Source organism: Notolepis coatsorum (genome assembly GCF_963971535.1).
Source record: "Notolepis coatsorum genome assembly, chromosome: 18".
Taxonomy (NCBI): Eukaryota; Metazoa; Chordata; class Actinopteri; order Aulopiformes; family Paralepididae; genus Notolepis; species Notolepis coatsorum.
Genome location: NC_140182.1, coordinates 58862824 through 58883683, shown reverse-complemented (window position 1 = coordinate 58883683; position 20860 = coordinate 58862824).

Genomic DNA, 20860 nt, shown 5'->3' with positions numbered 1-20860 from the left:
CAGTTCACAGGTGTACCCCATAAACAATACATGCCGGCATTAGTTTAGGACTTCTGTTAGGTACTGTGGGCCCACCTTTTCATTTCGTTTGAGTGTAATAACGTGTATGGCCATGCCTCTTAATTTCCCGTCTCGTTCAAACTGTTTCTTCCTGGGGTCGAAGGTATTATGGTATAAGTGCTATATATGTTATTATTCTAATTATTAGTAATTAGGAATAATGATAGTGTATGCCATTTGACTCATTGCCAGTAGTACTTGTCACTGCCCAGTATAAGTAATACTAAACGAACTAAGACGGGAATTGTTGTGTGTGCGTGTCCGTTACTGAGTCTAACCCTAACCCTTTTGATGCGGGTAATATTATTATTATTTGACCCTTTCTCCTTCCAGTCATTAAGGTCTCTAGTGGTCATCGAGGGAGGGTACTGCTTGCGGGGGGAACGAATCTATTTATGCATATCAGTCACTAGGTGTGGGAGGGCCCACGGAGGTATTCAGGGAAGTGAGAGTGAGTTGGGGAGTACTGCTGACCGCCCCGGAGAGGCGAGGAAGACCAGAGTACCAAACCAGGTTGGTAAATCCCGGGCCCCATTCACTCCCACTACCGGGTCCCAGTTTGACGCTCCAGGCCCAAAGACGAGGGTGCAGTCAGACGGAGCTCTACTGTGTCCAGCTACCTTGTGACTGCCAGCAACCGTTCCCACAAAGCAGGGATAATCCACCCTGCTACACTAGCATAACCTTAACAGTCATTGTCCATAGCCTAACCTTGTCCATAGCCTAACCTTAACTCAATCAGCGCCAGACCCGAGGATAGTCGGGTTATCTCGCCATGTATTGAGCGCCAGGACCCCCGAAAACCCGAGTATAGTCGGGTTTTCATCGCTATTTCTTTTATTCGATATTTTTTTTCATTTCTCTCACACTGACCTCGGGGTTACCATAGGGAACCACTCTGAGATCGCTAGAGTGCAATACCATCCGCATCCTGATAGGTGGCAGTATCGCCCACCCTTCAAAACCTTTTCTTCACACCCGGTGTTAAGTTTAATTCACTCCGGGCGCAGTTTTCTTGGTCAGGCGAGTCTAGCGGTTCACTCAATGGCATTGAAACGCGTCCAATGCCCCTGATGCATGTCTTGTGGTGGATTATGTTGACGACACGATGGACACCAATACTGGAAATCGTGATCAGACAATTGGAATATTTTTTTTTGGGGTACCTCCTAGTGAAGGTAAGGACTATTCATCACCTACATGCTCCCCCTCTGTCGTGTCATCGGCAGACATGGAATGTCCTTCCACTGTTATGCCGATGACACACAACTCTACATAAAAACTGCCCAAAACCCCTCTGCAGCTCTGTCATGCCTCACCACCTGTCTTGAGGAGATAAAGGCATGGATGAACAGCAACTTCCTCCAACTAAACAGCAAAAAAAACGAGGCACTTCTCATTGGCACCCCTCACCAGGTTCGTCTTCATCCATATCCCATCTCACCTTTGACGTCCAGGTAATCCCCCTTTCCCCCTCAGTCACAAATCTGGGGGTTTGATTTGACCCCCACCTGACCTTCAACATCCACATAAAACACCTCTGCAAGACCTCATTCTATCACCTAAAAAATATATCGAAACTCCGTCCCACTTTAACCCTGTCACCAACGCAAGAGACACCGGGTTCGACTCCAGCTGTCGGCGTTGCCTCCGGCTTGGGCCAGTCGTCATACTAACTCAATTGGCAGAGTTAGCGGGTGGAAGTCGATGGGTGGTAATCTGGACGTTGTGGACAGCGACTCCTACAGGACGGTTGGGGACGCCTGCACAGCAGAGACAGGAAATGGCGGGGGTAGTGTGAGCCTCCCACACGTTACACCTCGCCAATGAGAGTCCGCGTTGGCAGGTGAAAAGATGTGACAGGCTGCCTCCTCGTGTATCGGAGGGGACGTGTGACGTAAGGCTTCTATCCTCCCTACAACCGGCCAGTGGGGGGCATATGCGAGCAATGTTCAAGACAGGGGAGGGGAGAATTGGCACAGCGGGTAATTGGGATGGGAGAAAAATAGAAAAATAGGAGAAAAAGTGGATAAAAAAAAATAATACACCACCTTAGCCAGAAGGTATTCCAAAAAGAATAATTCCAAGTGATCGCATCGCCATCACGATTACCAGTGTATATGTCTATACACGTTTCGATGGTAAAATATGCTTAGGCAACGGAATTTCGAGGTGATCAATGTGAATCTCTGTTCAAGCAGGAGGAGGAGCCCCTACCAAAAAAATTTAAAAAAGGAAGACGTGTAGCCACGTCAATGCAATTCCAGTTCAGTCACAGACGATACTGCCACCTGGTGATATTTGATCTGCATTGCAATTCCAATTTATACAAACGACCCAGGGATGGCTAGAATGACCCGGATGATGATTTCAAACGGGGATCAGAGGAAAAATATCAAAGGATCTAAAAACGTAATATTACGTGTTTGGCGCTCAACCGCTGGCGAGCAAACACGTAATATTGCGTGATTGGCGCAGAAAGTGTTAACCTAACAAGGAAAACTTCTAAATAGAACCTACAAAAATGATAACATGTTGACTAGGAGATCTGTGGCCACCACCAGCGTCCATCAACAAGGTCCTCTGTGTCTCCAGTTACAATGTCCACTCTTCAGTTGTGTGATGGCTGAGATGTGTGTCCTGCATGGTGTTTACCGTTCTTCTACTGGATACAGAGAAACACTACAAGACAAGTCCCATCCATAGGTCCCATCACATGCTTGAGTTGTGTTGAAAATGGAATCCAATAATGAGTGCTACAGTGACACCTATTGGAGTGGAGATGTTATAGCCAGGCTTGTTGGTTTACACCATTGGTTCTCTAGTCTCAGCATGTCAAGAACCACCATATTGGTGTATAGTGATACGATTTTATCCCAGCGACCATCTGAGATTAGACTGTAGTTGGATGTGATTCTGTCCAGAATGAGTCCATAACCGTCTGTACTGTAGGGGAGATAACAGCGTGAGTGAATCCTATACGATTTGAATTGTCATTCATTGGGATTCATTTCTAGTGAATTAAATTATAGTGAAATTAAACTATTTAGTTGGGCACCCCCTGGAAACCTTGGACGCCATTTTGAGAAGCTGTAAAACACACAAACAAGCAACACTGACAACTTAAAACCTGTTAAGCTGTAGGAATATTTCGCCTAAAGGTACATGCCTAAGTATATGGACGATTGCTTTACTTCTGCAAGGTCAATTTGCATGTTCTTGGTATCTAGGAACATCTAGGGACCTGGGGGTATGTATTTCCAGTGTCAGAAATATTGTGTCTGTTACTAGGCTGAGTAAATTGTAATGAAGAAAAGGAGAATATAAATTATGATTTATGATTTTTGCATCTTTGACAAGAAAATCTAATCGGGTATGAGAAAATGCTCACTGAGCTCATTCACCACCTTATTGAGATCATGTGTACAAAAAATCTAAGCAAATGAATAAAGGGAAGATGATTAAACAGAAGGATTTGTAGATACAGTAATGAATGATAATCGATTTTAATTATAAATTCATATTTGACCTTGAACTTGACCTTGACCTTATTATGGCCAAATCATACATCTATGGATAGGGAAAATGCTCCTCTTTCCAATGGCAGGGTTGAATCTGGATTTAGTCATTTCCTTGCGTTTTTTACGATAATTAGCATTTTCTGATAAATTCGTATTTCCGATAAATCGTATAAAACATCGGTAAAAATGAAAATATACACTTTGACTACTGTTTTTGATATGGTTATGGTCTTTACTCTTGGCTACAATTTTTTTTGTTTTTAACATTAACCTCTTAACATCCAAGGGCCCAGATGTGGACGATTCTTTGCCGACCTCTAGTGGCTCGGGTGTGCATTTCTTTTAGATATATAATATATAGATAGAATTAAAGATATATAATATATAGATAGAATTAAAGCCCTATTTGTTGCCTATCGATTGCCCTTTCAGGTGACAAAATCCGTTCAGCGGTTCTCGAGTTACATGCCGATATGTGAGGCGTGCCCCAAAGTATGCAAAAGTACACATTACCACCCCCGACTCCCGGGGCTCTAGCTCCGTCAATCATTTGGCGATCTCGAAAAGCACAGGGTTGTAGCCAATGAGTGTGGCTTTCCAATGATACCCCATGATATGATAATTGGGGATCTAATACGGTCTCTATTGATCGATTTATGATAAAGAAAAGGCTTAAGGCTTAACAGGTGTTACACACATCGCGCTATGCATGCTTTTTTCAAACGTTTCGTTCTCTCCGCTATGATGAAAACAGAGCTTCAGCATCTCTCAAGTACCCGTATGTGCACAGTGTGAGCGACTCGCGTCGCGCGCGTGTGTGTAAATCGGAAACTGAGGGCCAAGAACAAAAAAGCCCCCCCCCCCCCCCAACTGTAGTCAATTCAATTAATTTATATGACATTAGGTAACATTAAATCCATTCTAACTAAATTCGTTCGCTCATAAAATTCTTAACATGTTAAATGTGATTATAACAGACTGCTGTTTAATGTCGGGCGACTGCCCACGGGCCGTCAGAATTGACTTGCGTAATGATAGACCATAGAGAGAGGCGCTTGTCTCTGGTTTTATAATAAAACCAACGCTAATGCTGTGTTGTCCATAGCGTTGCCGGTTTATTAAGGTTGGCCTACACCAAACAGTCAAGTTTATTCGTCAGGCCAAGGGTGGATTTCACAAGACGCTGAGCTGAGCTGTAATGAACAGGCGCTCGCACACGCAGACCACACCCCTTCCGAGGCTCCACCGCAAATGTAGTCTTTTCCAATGCTTCGGAATACATACTGTCGGACAATCTAACAATAATTAACTCATTTACATTTCAAATGTACATTTCAAAGCAGTCAGAAATGCAATTTCTTTTTAAAAGATTTTTTATTATTTTTTTCTAATGTATTTTAAAATGTGCTCTCAATTATTCTGATTGTCTGATGTCTTTATATTTATGAACACACTGTGACACTTGTGTATGTAACATCTCGACGGCACTGTAAATGAGTTTAATTACTCAGTGTATTATCGAGTATAAATAAAGATTGAATGAATGTTTCTATTTTGACCTATTTCTGAAATGCGAGAAAATAAATTCTGAGGAATGTTATCAACCACCAGTCCACCACAAGTGGAGTCACACATGCTCAAGTCACCAACAGTGTTTATGAGCTTTTGAAAAGCAAATATATTACAAAGTACATCTTTTTCACAAAATGAAACAATGAGACACTAGACGATTGCATGTTAGTGTGAAAAACATGATAATTAAGTGTTCCTGTCCTTTACAGTTAGCTAGCTAGGTTATTAACTAACAAAATAACGTGAGACCTATCTAGATTACTAACGTTAGCTGGAGAGTTTTAAAGTATCTCACCCATTAATTAAGGCTATAGCATTACTAAACAATGGCATTTGATTAATTGCTTAATCAGTAGCTTTTCTGCTCTACTTACCAGTGTCTTTCTTTCTTTTTTCCTCCTCATCTTTTTTTCAGATGGACAAGATGGACAAGGAAGGGGAACTATGTGAGAATGCTATTCATCGACTACAGCTCGGCATTCAATACCATAGTCCCCTCCAAACTCATAGCCAAGCTCAGGGACCTGGGCTTGAACTATGACCTCTGCCAGTGGGTCTTGGACTTCCTGACGGGCAGACCCCAGGTGGTGAGAGCAGGCAACTGCACCTCCTCATCCATCACCCTCAACATAGGGGCCCCCCAGGGCTGTGTTCTGAGTCCCCTCCTCTACTCCCTGTACACACACGACTGTGTGGCTCAGCGGAGTAGCAACACAATCATCAAATTTGCCGACGACACAGTGGTGGTGGGCCTGATCTCTGCCAACGACGAGAGGGCCTACCTGGAAGAGGTCAAGGTCCTGGCGGGATGGTGCCAGGAAAACAGCCTCTCCCTGAACGTCAGCAAAACAAAGGAGATGATTGTGGACTTCAGGAGGTCGGGGGTCAAGGACTACAGCCCCCTCAGCATCGACGGGGCACCGGTTGAGAGAGTCAACAGCTTTAAGTACCTCGGAGCCTACATATCCGAGGACTTGACATGGACCACACACATTGACAGTGTTGTGAAGAAGGCACGACAACGCCTCTACTTCCTCAGGCGCCTAAGGAAGTTCCAAGTCAGTCAGAAGATCTTTAAGAACTTCTACTCATGTACAATAGAGAGCATCCTGACTGGCAACATCACCTCCTGGTTTGGGAATAGCACTGCACAAGACCGAAGCAGACTACAAAGAGTGACACGTTCAGCCGAACGCACAATCGGAGGGGGGCTCCCCACCCTCCAGAACATTTACAACAAGCGGTGCAGGGGGAAGGCTAAGAGAATTATTAAGGACTCGAGCCACCCGAACAACTGCCTCTTTGAACTGCTGCGGTCAGGCAAGCGATACCGGAGTCTCAAGGCGAGCACAGAAAGACTCAGAAGAAGCTTCTATCCCCAGGCCATCAGGCTGCTTAACGAACAATGAACACTACACAACAACAACCATCAAACGCACATAGCACACACATCCACACGCACACACTCACTTTAAACAAACACACTGTAGCACCCACTCCCCACACTTTATAGCACACACTCACTTTAAACAAACACACTGTAGCACCCACTCCCCACACTTTATATTTATTGATGAAGGATTGCACTACAACTCGTACACCTTACTGTAAATTGTACCTAAATTGTACCTCATCCCATTTCTGCATTTCTGCTTTGCACTATATAATATTGTACATTAGTACACTGCATAGTATTGTATATTATATGGTAACTCAGTTACGTCTATTCTGCATCGAACATTGTACATATGTCTATACTGAACACTGTGACCTCATTTTCTACTTCTAATTTACATGCTATACTATTTTATTTGATACTATCTTGTCTAGCACAGGTCTCTGGAGCGTAACAGTAAGAAGCATTTTGTATGAAAGTATTCTGTACTTCTGTATGACAACTATTAAAGAAACTTTTGCTGGTTTATAGTTCGGTCCTAATCTTGGCTCAAAGTTTCATTTTCACGTGAAGGTGAAGCTAGCTACAACAACTAGCGTTAGCCTACAGTAACGTTACACTGACTGTAGTGTACAGGGCTGTCGGCTAGGAAGCATGGGATAGGAACTGGTGTCCTCTGAATGGTTAGAAGGGGTGTCAATCATGTTCAGGTCGAGAACGTGCATCATTCGAAAGAACGCGCATGATTCAAACTAATAGGTGAAACAGTGCTTCACTAGGCGTGCATTAAAAAACACATCATAAACCATAACTGTCCAATCAACGACGTATAAGGTACTATTTTGACTTGCATTCACTTACATTGGGTTAGTGAAGCAGAACACTCCCCTGTGTCACCTGAAAGGGGCGCTGTTTTGCACGATACCCACAATGCGTATTTTCCAAGTGGCATTTTTTTGGTTTGATTCACAGAGGAAATAGTCATTCTAATGAAATGTTGGCATCTAAAAAATATGTTTTATGTAATATGTGTGTTATGTTTTTTGTGTGTCTGTTTTTTGGTGAAGCACTGCTTCACCTGTTGTCTTATAGAAGCCTCCTCTGGTATACATGGTATATATCGTAGGAGCACACTGCACCAGAGTCCGTGCAGTGTTTAGTATTAATAGGCAGTACTCCAGGCAGTATTATTCCAGACAGTGTCGTTGTGTCATGATGCACAATCCTTTCCCAGAATAGATCTGTCTTGATTTTTAGTTTTCTGCCCTTTTTCAAGCCTTTATTTTGCAAAAGAAAACCCACTGATTTCAATAAGATGAGTGATGGTAACCAGTAGTCACTATCTAACACTTGCTGGTGGAGGTTCAGTTGGTGTAGGCTTATGAATAACACCCAGTTTGCACTTTAAAAGTAGCCTCGCTGTCAACAAACATGAGCAGGGAGGTCAAAATGGAGTTCATAGATTGTTTACCTGGAGGAGTCTAACTATCTTCAAAGATAAAATAATTAACTAGACAGTTATCTTCTAGTTATGCAAATTTTTTGTGATGAGGGGGGGAAAACATCTATATTTGGATTAATCCAATTTGCAGAGTGTTTGCATTTGCAAACACCTCATGTGAGCGCTGTATGCCATTTTGGTCTCCCTCTCTGTGCGTAATTGACGGTTGATCACATTCGTGCCCGTTTGAAGTATGTGGTTCCAAGGATATTTAAAAAATAACATTGTTTTCTTTATCTGCCCTCTCAAGCCCACCTCTCTTTGAATTCTCTCTCTCTCTCTCTCTCTCTCTCTCTCTCTCTCTCTCTCTCTCTCTCTCTCTCTCTCTCTCTCTCTCTCTCTCTCTCTCTCTCTCTCTCTCTCTCTCTCTCTCTCTCTCTCTCTCTCTCTCTCTCTCTCTCTCTCATCATAATCTATGTTCACTTTGACCTCATATACTATGTTCACTTTGACATCATAATCTATGTTCACTTTGACCTTATACAGTACTATGTTCACTTTGACATAATACACTATGCTCACTTTGACATCATATGTTCACTTTGACATAATACACTATGCTCACTTTGACTTGGGATTGGTCTGTCCATTTTCAGGAGACTCAGGTGTATAAAAGTCTATTGCAGGGGTGTCAAACTCATTTTCACAGAGGGCCACATAAGCATTATGGTTGCCCTCAAAGGGCCAAAGACTGTATTAATGTTAATGTAATGTAAAATAAATGTAGCTACTCATTTACATATTGTTATGTAATGTTGTTTCTGTATTTATTACTTATTCAAGCAAGTTAGCTTATGTTATTTTAACAAATAATTTTAGTTTATCAGAACCCCATATTACTCCATCAATCAATGATCAAACCATTCAAGTAAATAACAAAGAAGAATATCATCAAATACAAGCTATGACATTAAGTTTGTTCAAAACCTTTTTGTCACAGTCAAGAGGGGCAGAACTAACAACTGTGAGCTGCAAAGAACACGTGGGACAGATGTAGCAGATGTTACAAAAACAAATGGCTGCACACAACCTTGCAGAGGCCATACATCCAACTAATGGAAGATAGTTGAATTAACTTTAATTAACAGATTGCAGAATGGGTACAGTACAGTACAGCTCAATACACACAATTGTTAAGGGGATGCAGACCAGAGAAAGACTTTCTACTTGTTTACATCAGGGTCCCCCATTTTCAATTCGTAATGAAATTGCTATTATGTGTCTGCATGAACACACAACTGTAACTGTACTCAAAAATAACAAAATAAGGGTTGTCTCAGTTCACAACTATATTGGTCAAGTTTTGGGTGGGACTTGTTTGCATCCCTACAACTTCTTATTCAATTGAGCGAGATGCTCGGTTATGTCACACAGCCAGTTTGCATCTGACAGTTCAGACAATATTTCTTCAACCCTTTGTTACCTATTCCGCCTGGATCTTTTTTGTATTTTGGGCTGTAAAATTGTCAAAGAATGTCTGGGGAGTAAGTGCTTTTGGCTTTTTTCCTTTGTTACTTCATCAATACCTCAGATGTTCAACATACATGTATGTGTAAGAATGTGTAATAACTAAGGCTGTCAAAGTTAAAGCTTTATTAACGCATTAACCCACAATTATTTTAACGCCGCTATTTTTTAACCCAAGATTAATGTAAAAAAAAAAAGGGGGGGCTCTTGGGGGCCACATCAAATGACGTGGCGGGCCACATTTTGCCCGCGGGCCATGAGTTTGACACCTATGGTCTATTGGATCATGTCTCCCTCACCCCCACAGCCATAGCTACAAGGTTTTGTAGATACAGTACTGAATTCTGCCATCCGGACCCATGCAATTTGAAATAGTATTATAGAATATAGAATATGAGGCCTATAAATTACCTTATTATAGCCAACTCGCACATCTATGGATCGGGCCAAATCTCTGCTTTCAAATGGCAGAGTTCAATTTGGATTTAGTATCACCAGGCATGCATCGAGAATGAAGAATGAAATTTCAACACAGATGGTTGCTAAATGTTCACAGAAGGTAGTCACACTAACTGCACTCCACTATATGCCAATAACATTCAGTTTTGTGATATAGTATCCAGAGAAATAAAAGAAATTCATACACAAGTAATTTGCTTGCAGGAGGCTAGAATTTCCTGGGTACTGTAGTTTTTAGAAATTTCAACGCTTATTGAGAGCTCTGGATGCCATGTGTTCATACCATCACCCTCCCTGAGTATCGGGTCCCCCCAGGGCTGTGTCCTGAGCCCCCTGCTGTATTCACTATACACACATGATTGTGTGGCCAAGTTCAGCTCCAACTCCATAGTGAAGTTTGCGGACGACACAGTGGTGGTGGGGCTGATCTCTGACAACGATGAGAAGGCCTACCGGGAGGAGGTTGAGGTACTGGAACGCTGGTGCCAGGACAACAGCCTGCTCCTGAACATTGGTAAAACCAAGGAGCTGATCATGGATTTTAGGAGAACACAGCAGGGGACACACACACCACTGAGGATAAACAGGGCTACCATGGACAGGGTGAGCAGCTTCAAGTACCTGGGGGTCCACATCTCAGAGGACCTGACATGGACAACACACATAGACTCAGTCGTAAAGAAGGCGAAGCAGCGCCTCTACCACCTGAGACAGTTAAGGAAGTTCAGAGTATCGGGGAAGATACTCCAGTCCTTCTACTCCGGAGCTGTAGAGAGCATCTTGACTGGAAACATCACTGCCTGGTATGGAAACAGCACGGCACAGGACAAGAAGGCCCTACAGAGAGTGGTGCGCTCAGCTGAGCGTACTACGGGTATTGCACTACCACCCCTGCAGGTCTTATATAACAGGAGGTGCAAATCCAGAGCCTGCAGAATAATGAAAGACCCTCACCACCCCAACAACAGCCTGTTCAAGCTGCTGCGGTCAGACAAACGCCTGCGAACACCAGCAACTAGGACAGAGAGACTTCGGCTCAGCTTCTTCCGCCAGGCCATCAGAGTCTTGAACACTGAACTCTCCACACACAAGCACACATGAGCACACACACAACACACACGCTGTATACGCTCACACACTAGCACTGTCACTTTAGTCACTTTAGCATGAACACACACACACATGCTGCACACACTCACACTCAACGGTCACTTTACACAATGAAAGGTCACTTTAAAAACAAGAACAGGAGTGGTTCTTGTATAGTAAACAGATGGATAGCAAGCTAGCATAAGGACACATAGTATAACTGTAGATTGTATAGTATAGCATTGTATAGTAGTGTACATAAGACCCAGTGCCTCATCCGTAGTTAACAGTGTATCGCAGGACCTTAGCATGTCTTACCATGCTTTTTGTAAACGTATGTACATATACCTGTTATGTCTTATTCTTATTACTTGTATTATTGCACAAATGTCTTATTCTCATCCTATTCTTATTATTGTATTATTGCACAATCCTTGCGGGGAAGACCCCCCGCATTTCACTGTATGCTTGTATGCCGTGACAAATAAAACTCTTGACTTGATTACAAATCATCATCATTCAGCGACAGCCACTAATTCAAAATGGCGTATCTCCGTGAAAATAATTATCACATTTCAAAAACTAAAATCTCACTAATGACACTTTAACCTATTGGTAAACAAACATATTGCTGAAAATATACACTATGACTGCTGTTGTGACATGGTTAGGATGTTTACTCTTGGATACATTTGAAAAAAATTGCAACATTACGTCATACAGTCTAGACAGATTGATTTATGACGTGATGTCATTTGCGGTCCGCCAATGGACCCCACGGGTGGAAGAGGGACCTTACCTCTTAAGCTGCAAGGGCCCTTTTGAGCATGATTTGCGACCTCTAGTGGCTCGGGTGTGCATGCATTGTTGCTTGTCAAATGAAGTGTTATGGTTTGTAACCGACCTCAAACGCAACGGCACAGAGAGGAAGTTCAGAGTTAGCCAAAGCTAGGGTGTATTTATTTACAGAGTCACAAGATGGATGAAGTACAGCAATCGAACAAACGGGGATCTGGCATGTGACGATGTAGCGGCTCTGCAGATACTCCCAGTAGGTAGTGGTGAGGAATTGGCAAGTGACGTTGAAGCGGCTCTGCAGATACTCCCAGCTTTCACTCCCGGTGGAAACGGAGAGAGAGAGAAATCAGAGTTAGCCCAACGAACACACAGAGGCAGAGAGGTGACTGGTCCAGTATTAATCCAAGTGACTTGATCTTCGGTGTACCACACACAAGTTAGCTGAGTCCAGAGAAAAACAATACGGTAATCTTCAGTGTTAATCTAACACAAAAACAAGGTGAGTCCAGTACAAACAAAAACGGGATTTCTTCTGTGTTCACCAAACACACAAAAAACTGATAATCCAAAAAGACTGTTTCCAAAAACTCACCAGAGCGCAACGCGAAAAGCGGGCAGATAACGAGGCGCAGCTCCGAACGGGGAACCATGTTCTCCACAGCGGTTCTCCACAAAAGGTCCTGGAGAGCAAAAAGACAGGAACAGCGACGGGGAAGGCAGGTATATGCAGGTGTATTTCAGAACGACCCAACATCGATAGTAAGGAGGTCTGAGTATATAAAGCCTTCAGGGGCGCTAATTACAAGCTGTGACAGCTGCGGGATGAGATTGATACTTGCTCCAAAAGCGTGTGGCGGGGAAAGCACCAATCAACACGGCACCTTAAAGGAACGGAGCGCGTGGCGGGGAATGCATTAATCAACATAGTACCTTAAAGGAACGGAGCGTGTGGCGGGGTGCGGACCAAACCTCACATGAAGATTGCCATAATGTTACAAAAGGTACCAGAACCAGAAAATTGCAAGCAGCTTGACCATTTTATGTGTAGACATTGTGGGGAATTGGCATTGTTAAGTGTAAGTGTTAATATGTTTGCATGTAACTGCACTTTAACTGTTCCACAGTAAGAGGGTGCTATAGGCGTAAGGAGACGCAGCTATTGTAGCTGATGTCAGGTAGCAGGTATAAGGGATTTTTCCCTCCCCCTCTGTCTCTCTCTCTCTCTAGCTCTCACGGAGAGCATGTCTAGTGGTGCAATGTACATATGTGAAATAAACCACGCCAGTTAAGGCTAAAGAAGACCTCGTCGTCATGACCAGTTATGGCTCCCCATGTGACTCTGTCAACAGGCATGCTGTCACAAACATTGTTTGAATTGTTTTTGGTTGTGGTTGAATTTGTGTCAATTCTTGCGATTGCAAGATTGCTAAATCTTGGAGGGACTGAAACGTGTGCCGTTGTCTGCACCCTTGGCACCAATACAGAATTCATTCATTCAGCATTATTTAATCACGATAGTTCACTCAATTATGATACTGTGTTCCCAGGAGACCTGGGTACATTTACTTCAACAAAAACAATTAAAGGGGACATATTTTAGTCCTTTTCCAGGTATTTGAGGTCATAAACATCTCTTTTAAGTTTTATACTGAAACTAAACATTCTAGCAGCCTCTATACCCGTCTGTTTCAGTCCTGTTATCAACAGGCTGTTTCTGTACTTGCAATGAGCAAGCTGCTCACGTACTGTACCATCTAGCAGTGCTGCACGAGCCTGTACTGCTGAACAAAATTCAGGTCAAACTTTCAGACTAGACGTTGCAGATCAAATATGACTCAAGATCCAGCAATAGCCTAGCAATCTTACTGTTAAAAATGTTGTCAGAAACATATTTTAGGTTCAACTTTAGGTAGAAAAGAGAAGATTCACGAGCAAGCCACAATCTTGTACACACGCATTTTATGAAGATGTCTTCACACGTACCTCCGGCTTGGTCAGTCATCCCTACTAACACAATTGTCAGAGTTAGCGGATGGGAAGTCGGTGGGGTATGTGTCCTGGTCTTTGTAAACTGTGACTCCTACTGGTCGGTTGGGGCGCCTGTTCAGCAGGGAGGGGATCTGGCGGAAATAGCGGGAACCTCCACACGCGTTACGTTCCCCCAGTGAAACTCTTCGCTGTCAGGTTAAAAGAAGCGGCTGGCGAATCCACATGTATCGGAGGAGGCATGTGTTAGTTCTACACCATCCCCAGGCGGACATTGGGGCAATGCTCGCAACGACCAGGAAGGGAATTGGCATAACGACGGCATAAATTGGGATGGGTTAAAAATACAGAAAGCCCCCAAAAAATGTATAGAATAAAATAAGATGTCTTCACACGCACATACAAGGTTTTATTAACTACAGCGATTGTGGCTGCAATTCTGAATGAAGAAGAATTGCAACATCAGAAGAAACATCACAATAAATCAAGAACACAAAAACACCATAAAGTAAATTTTTTTTAAATAATAATAATATGGTGTGTGGGACTTTGTTATGAATATTTCTAGTTCCAAACCAAAATGATAATTAAAATCTGAATAGATCATGATAATCTGCCCCGTGGAGGAATGTTACCCACCGGCCTATGTGTTCATGCGTGGTCTGTCTTCTGGGCCACTGGATCCTGTGCGCTGATTGAAGTCCCCGGGCGGAGGGCCGGTGGTGGAACAGGTTGAAAAAGAAAGAAGAGAGGGAAAGGACAACGCTGACGAAGAGAGAAAATGAAAATTCTTCTTCTTGCTCTGCTTTGCTTCTCTTTCACTCTTACAGTAATATAATGTCCTTCAGATAATATTAGCGAACATGCCTAATGCAATATGGTTCAGCCTGACACCCTTGTGTTACAGTTCCTCAAATATTTGTTTATTTGTATAGTCTGCTTGCTTTAGTAGCACTTCATATCTGTTTTCTTTTCTCTTTTTTTCTGGGCGTGTCTGTTGAGCCAGGCTGGATGGGATGTTGGTGTGTGTGTGTGTGTTTGTGTGTGTGTGTGTGTGTGTGTGTGTGTGTGTGTGTGTGTGTGTGTGCGTGCGTGCGTGCGTGCGTGCGTGCATGCGTGTGTTTGTGTACTTTTTATGACATGTGTCCTTATTGCAAGACTGAAGTGTGTGGTTCAGAGTGAGACACTTATGGTGTGTGGGACTTTGTTATGAATATTTCTAGTTCCAGACCAAAACGCAAATTAAAATCTGAATAGATCATGATAATCTGCCCCGTGGAGGAATGTTACCCACCGGCCTATGCATGGTCTGTCTTCTGGGCCACTGGATCCTGTGCGCTGAAGGCCCCGGTCGGAGGGCCAGTGGTGAAACAGGTTGAAAAAGAAAGAAGAGAGGGAAAGGACAATGCTGACGAAGAGAGAAAATGAAAACTCTTCTTCTTGCTTTGCTTTTCTTCTCTTTCACTCACTCTCTCTCGCTCTCTCTCTGTCCCTTGTCTGTTCATTAGTGAAAGCCTAGAGACCACAGCCATGCAATTTAGATGTGTGCTGTGTTTTTTTTCTTTTCTTTTCTCCGCTTCGCAAGAGCCTCCTCTTCCCCAGCTAAGTATGTCACGCTGCATCGAGGTTTGCCCTCTGGTGTCTCATTGAAAAGCGCATGGCTCCACCTGCCACAGTCAGATAGTGCAAAAGGATGTGTCTCAGCAGCAGAAGCAGTAGACCTTCCTCAGCATGTTGTGTAGACTGGTCTCCTCTGCAGCAGTAGACCTTCCTCAGCATGTTGTGTAGACTGGTCTCCTCTGCAGCAGTAGACCTTCCTCAGCATGTTGTGTAGACTGGTCTCCTCTGCAGCAGTAGACCTTCCTCAGCATGTTGTGTAGACTGGTCTCCTCTGCAGCAGTAGACCTTCCTCAGCATGCTGTGTAGACTGGTCTCCTCTACAGCAGTAGACCTTCCTCAGCCTGCTGTGTAGACTGGTCTCTACAGCAGTAGACCTTCCTCAGCCTGCTGTGTTCCTCAGCATTCTTAGCACACTATCTAGTCTGAGTGATTACAGTAATCATGTTACTATCTAGTCTGAGTGATTACAGTAATCATGTTACTATCTAGTCTGAGTGATTACAGTAATCATGTTACTATCTAGTCTGAGTGATTACAGTAATCATGTTACTATCTAGTCTGAGTGATTACAGTAAGCATACTAGCTAGTCTGAGTGATTACAGTAATCATGTTACTATCTAGTCTGAGTGATTACAGTAATCATGTTACTATATATAGTCTGAGTGATTACACTAATCATGTTACTATAATAGTCTGAGTGATTACACTATAGTCTGAGTGATTACAGTAATCATGTTACTATATAGTCTGAGTGATTACACTAGTCTGAGTGATTACACTCATTAGTCAGGGAAATATATACATTAGTCAGGGAAATATAAAAAAGAATCTTGGAATAAATTCCTTACCAAGACATTTCTTCACCAATGTGTTTGTAAATGTGTCTAATAACACATATACAAATATTTAAATTCAACTCCCATAGGAAAACCTGTGACAGCTGCTGAAAGTACCCGGAACCTTATCTGTGCATTTTATTTTGAGGTGTCAAACTAGGGTTTTTCATGGTTCTGATCGATTGCAAACATTTATTTTGTACTGAAACCACTCCTTGGTGGAAAAACGGCCACGCCCACTTTTACATGTAAATTAAAAAGTTGCTTTATTTGTTTATTTTAATATCTCGAATATTAAGTTAGAAAACAATACTGATCCACAATGCCAAATGCTTCATGAGTCTTCTCCAGACTCTCCACCATCAGGAATATAATTATTGCATGCACATTAATGCCTTTACAATTTTCACATGCTGAGATACACTTGACACCATTCTTCTTGCAGCTGCACCACCAGTTGCTGCAATCTCCATTGCAATTTCAGCTTGTGAACCAAAGTAGCTCCTCAGGAGCCATGGGGTCTAGTGTTGGAGCTGGCTCATAACCATGAACCTCTACCATCCATCCATTGTCACTGTGGTCCAAAGACATGCTCTGCAGCAGCATCCAGTCCCTGTTTGGAGATAGGCACGGAGAGAATGCTGTGCAGCTGCACCATCTGTTGGAGGTAGAGTCTCCGGTTTGATCAGCCCAGCCGTGGCCTTTCTTGAAAATATTTTGTATTGTATTTCACCCAAAGTAGTACCTGGTGTGTGGTATATGTGCTGGAAAATCGCAATCCCAGCCCTGGTTACCGCATCCTTAATAGCATATATGTCGAGGAAGATGTCCATGTGTTCATCGATGTCCCCTGCGCAAAACCTGTCAAATAGCACTGTTTTCCAATGGCCTCCATTGCAGAAACCGTAGCACAACCAGTGAAGGCGTGACAAGAGAGCAGGTAGTGCCTCTGTCTTTCAGAGAGAGCCACTTGGATCCTCATGACGTTGTAAGAGCCCTTCGACGTGGTTAAGAAGAGTGGATGGTTGGTGCTTGAGCTATGGTGCACCAGCATTACCAGCTGAACTTTGCCCTTTGTGTGAAATGTATCATATCCGGGCAAATCTGTAGATCACAGCAGGAGTTATTAGTACGCCGGATGTGGTCATGATCTTTTGGCAAGCTGCTATAGCCATCAAAGACCACAATGATCTTCTGAGTGTGACTGCCAAGACACTACATGTAGCTCAGGTAACTGTCAGCAATCTCCTGCCAAGTCTGACCTTGTTCCCACTTCACCATGTAGAGAAGCCATCCGCCATCAACTACCGGGCTGGACCAGGGCTGGTTAGTGAGGTGGATCGGTCAACTCCTTCAGACTGGTCTTGGAAAAGCCTGCCTTGTTCGCCTTGTTCATTTTCTGGTCTTTGTTACTGAACAAGGACAAGGGAGTTATCTCATACTCTAAGCTTGTCTCGATTGTCATATCCCGTTGGGAGAAAATGATCATTCGGTTGAGCAACTTAAGTGAGTTTAGATTAATCTTCTCATTGACCTTGTGAATCTTGTGATGACAGGGCCTGTACCCTGTACCTCACCTCCATGGTCGATGTTACTGTCCATCCAGCTTTATCTGCATCTCCTTCCCTACTTCAGCCGCTCTTTCAGCATCGACTGTCATCTGCAGTGCTTGTGAATCCTGTTGAGAAGGACACAAGCAACTGCTTGTCTCGGTTGTAGTCGAAGGAATTGTTCTCGAACCATTTGAGGGCAAGTTCAATCGCTTCAGTATCTCACTTCATCCGTGTTTTGGCAAGGTCTTTGTGGAGTGGACCATGTTTCTTGACAATTGACACCTTCCTCCATGCGCTTGTTGACATCAGAGAAGTGGCTGAGAGTCTGCACCCAGCACTTGTGGCCAGCTAGCTAACAAGTAAGATAATTTGATGATATATATATATATTATTTATATATGCATATTATCAATGTACTGTAGTGACATACAATTTTCCAGTTATAATTATTATATATATTTTTTAGATAATACTTATAAAATCTTCTTGTAGTATCTTGCTGACTGGTCAATATTGTTATTTGATATGTGTGGAGTCTATTGCGTCTGTCCATGATCCACACAGGAGAGGGTTTAAAATGGCTTGAGCATGTCTGACACCTACCACTCACTTGCTGCAAATGCCAACCAACTACAACAGTTACCAGTAAACAATGAGTAGTTACCATGGCAAGTACGTGAATAAACTAATAAAGCTACTTTTAAATGTATATGCAGCCAGCCATATTTATTTTCACAAAGAAAATGGTTGGCGATGAGCGGGAAAGGTGGGTGTGGCCGTTTTTCCACCAAGGAGTGCTTTTAGTGCAAAGTAAATGTTTGCAATCGATTCAGAATCATGAAAAAAAACTAGTTTGACAAGGCAAAAATAAACATTTTACATTTTTCACAGATATGGTTCCAGGTACTCCAACTTTCAGCAGCTGTCACAGGTTTTCCTATGGGAGTTGAATTTAAATGTTTTTATATGTGTTATTATTAGACACCTTTTACAAACAACATTGGTGAAGACATTTCTTGGTAAGGAATATATTCCAAGATTGATCAAATATCTGATAATATTCCATGACTATAATATAGTCTGAGTGATTACACCATAGTCTGAGTGATTACACTAATCATGTAGTCTGAGTGATTACAGTAATCATATTACTATCTAGTCTGAGTGATTACAGTAATCATGTTACTATCTAGTCTGAGTGATTACAGTAATCATGTTACTATCTAGTCTGAGTGATTACAGTAATCATGTTACTATAGTCTGAGTGGTTACACTATAGTCTGAGTGATTACAGTAATATAGTCTGAGTGGTTACACTATAGTCTGAGTGATTACACTAATATAGTCTGAGTGGTTACACTATAGTCTGAGTGATTACAGTAATATAGTCTGAGTGGTTACACTATAGTCTGAGTGATTACACTAATATAGTCTGAGTGGTTACACTATAGTCTGAGTTATTACAGTAATATAGTCTGAGTGGTTACACTATAGTCTGAGTGATTATACTAATATAGTCTGAGTGGTTACACTATAGCAGGGGTGGCCAACCAGTCAGAGACTAAGAGCCACAAAAAAATGACTGTGGTACCACAAAGAGCCACACCATATACCAGCGTTTCTCAACCTTTTTTTTCAGTCACGGCACCCTTCATGTGTTTATAGGTCTCACCCTCTGGCCTCTGAAGTTGCTAATGTCTTTTTTATTTGGGCCTCACAGGGTTAAAAGTACCCTGTGAGACCCACGGTTGCAAAATTACAAAATCACTTTTAGCCATTTAAAAAAATAATGTTTATTTAAAAAATGTTAAAGGGGAACTATTTTACTATTTCTTTCACTATTTGGGCACTTTTACACAATTCCTGTGAGTCTATGGAACACCTAGGTTTTTTTTTTTTTAAATGCATTGTTTTGTATTTCTAATCAAGTACTAAAAACCGCATTTTTCTACCTCAAGCCGTTTTGAGGCTGGGCTCCAACCACTGTGTGGCCTGGTGCCAACTGCCACATCAACTGCCACATTATTATGGAGCTGAGAAATCTCTGACATCACAGATATGCACATTTTCAGATGACTCAGTTCAGTGAGGGTGAATATTGTGAGAGGAGAATTGGAAGAATTCGCCAATATGAGAATTAGAGACATATATCCTATTAATATAAGTCCACATAGCTAAGAAACAATGGTAAACACTGAAAAAAGCCATTTATAAGATAGTTCCCCTTTAAGCACATGTATAGTCAATTGGTCCTGTTGTTCAGCCTCACAATGCTATTTGATAGTAAATGTGTTTATATGTCCCACCCTCTGGCCTCTGAAGTTGCTAATTTCTTTTTAATTTGGGCCTCACAGGGTTAACCTCTAAAGCCCGAGATATACAGTAAAAGTGTATATTTTCAGCATTATGTTTGTTTACCAATTACTTTAACTGTTATTAGTGAAATATAAGATTATAGAAATCTCAGGGCATTGAGTCGGAAACCGGCGCATATTGACAGGAGGAAGTGGCACAGCCAAAAGTGAGTGTAGTCTTTTGAAGGAAGAGACTCAGGGCTTTAAAATTTCGAAAAACTACCCTACCCAGCTCACACCAGCCCCTGTCAATCATCTGACTTCTGGATTTACTTTTTAATTTCTCTTATTTTCTGGGATTATCTCCCACAAACCTGAACGTTATTGCCATAAAACAGAACGCAGTTAGTTTCTCTACCTTTCTGTGAACGTCTTGCAAAAAACGGTGTTGCAATATGATGAAGAATGGTGGAGAAATTTACATTATAAAAAAGATGGCAGAATTCAGTACTGTATCTACAAAACCTTCTGTTTAATCATCTTCCCTTTATTCATTTGCTTAGATTTTTCAGGTCTGGTCAATTTTAGCATGGTGTTATTTACAGTCAAAGATATATATTTTTTTTAAATAGAATTGATATTCTCCTTTGGTTCATTACAATTTACTCAAGCCTAGTAACAGACACACTATTTCTGACACTGATCCA